This window comes from Henckelia pumila, chromosome 4 (genome assembly GCF_033568475.1).
Source record: "Henckelia pumila isolate YLH828 chromosome 4, ASM3356847v2, whole genome shotgun sequence".
Lineage (NCBI taxonomy): Eukaryota > Viridiplantae > Streptophyta > Magnoliopsida > Lamiales > Gesneriaceae > Henckelia > Henckelia pumila.
This window is the reverse complement of record NC_133123.1, coordinates 15,571,947-15,573,412: the sequence shown is the minus strand read 5'-3', so window position 1 is coordinate 15,573,412 and position 1,466 is coordinate 15,571,947. Positions and strand designations below refer to the sequence as shown.

The following is a 1,466-nucleotide window of genomic DNA, read 5'->3' as shown; positions in this document are numbered from 1 at the left end:
GTATGATGTATATCTTCATAGGGATGTAAATGAGCTGAACAGTTCGCGAGTTGTTCGGATCTCGGCTCGTTAAAAGCTCGTTCGAGCTCGTTTAATGAGGCTCGTTAAGGCAAACGAACCAAGCTCGAGCTTTATAATATTCGGCTCGTTATCTCGTGAACATGTTTGTGAACAGGCTCGTTAGCTCGTGAACAGGCTTCGTAAGTCATCTTTTAGACGAAAAAATAATAGTATTGATATTTAATTTATAAATTTACACTTTACTTATGAAAAATATTGAAAAATCTATAAAAATTAATTTGTTATAATAAAATTACAAATTTTAATAATAATATTATATTTTTTTCAAATATATAATTTAGTTTTTAATTAATTTAATGAATATTTAAATTTATAGTTTAAATATATTAAGCTCGTTTAGGCTCGATAAAAACTCGAATAAGCTCGTGAGCCATGAATATATCCGTTAAATAAGCTCGGGCTCGGCTCGGTTATAAATGAACCGAGCTTGAACATTCAAAAGCTCGGCTCGGCTCGTTTACATCCCTATATCTTCATAGCCATCATCCACGAGATAAAATTTAACATCATTTCCTATTTTTTCTGTTATATTTGAGATGAATTGATGACCTTTAACCTGAAAAAAAAAAAGAACAAATAATCTTTTTTATGTTGAATAATAAAACTAACCAAATATTGATATCAAAAACATTTTTACCTGAGTCGTGATTAGAGACGTCTTGCTTTGAGCAGCCTTATAACACAAGTTTTGTAATTGCTGATATATCAAATAGTAGAAATGATTAAACCATAATAGTTGTGTAATCATTAATTTTATGCAAGATTCATATGTAAAAATTAGATTAACTCGAAATAAAAATCAAATTGAACAAAATACCTCTGGGAAACAAAAGCAAATACGGCATAGATAAGTGGCTTCACAACAAAAGAGAGAAAGATCGGGAAATATAAACGTCGTGCAGTAACACGAAAATAAGAGAGGACAGAGTTAGGGGCGACGGGGAGAGGGATTAGAAGACAAGCAAGGAATGGAGAAATTTTCAATTAAATGATATGATCTACAAACTTGAACTTAAAAAAGAGGGTTATCTCTTCATTTTTTCTTGATTTCCGCAGATTTGGCAACCGCGGCATTGCATTTGAAATGATTAGGAAAAATTAAATAATTTTTTGGCAGTTCATTCATATCAATCCATCCACCGCTAAATTTATGAAATTTAAAATTGGCCAAAAAATTTAAATGGAAAGATCTTGTAATTTTGTCGACATGCATAGATTTACCAAAGTTGAAGAAATGGGTAATGCTACATCGGTGGGTTACACGTTGGGGTTACATAATACACTTGAAATTATATGATTATCCCACATGCATTTTTGAAAGATTTTTTTCAAATAAAATGCAAGGATAATCATGTAATTTCAAGTGCATTGTGTAACTCAACGTG

The 1,466-nt window shown here is 31.2% G+C and overlaps 1 long non-coding RNA gene across 1 annotated transcript; it reads right to left on the bottom strand.

Annotated features, from left to right (window-relative positions):
* Positions 1-478: 478 nt before the first annotated feature.
* LOC140894721 (uncharacterized) lies at positions 479-1,078 on the bottom strand. The gene is made up of 3 exons (XR_012153912.1): positions 899-1,078; positions 719-778; positions 479-637 (listed from the first exon to the last, which is right to left on the bottom strand). It is a non-coding gene; the product is annotated as an uncharacterized lncRNA (long non-coding RNA).
* Between the last annotated feature and the right edge of the window lie 388 nt (positions 1,079-1,466).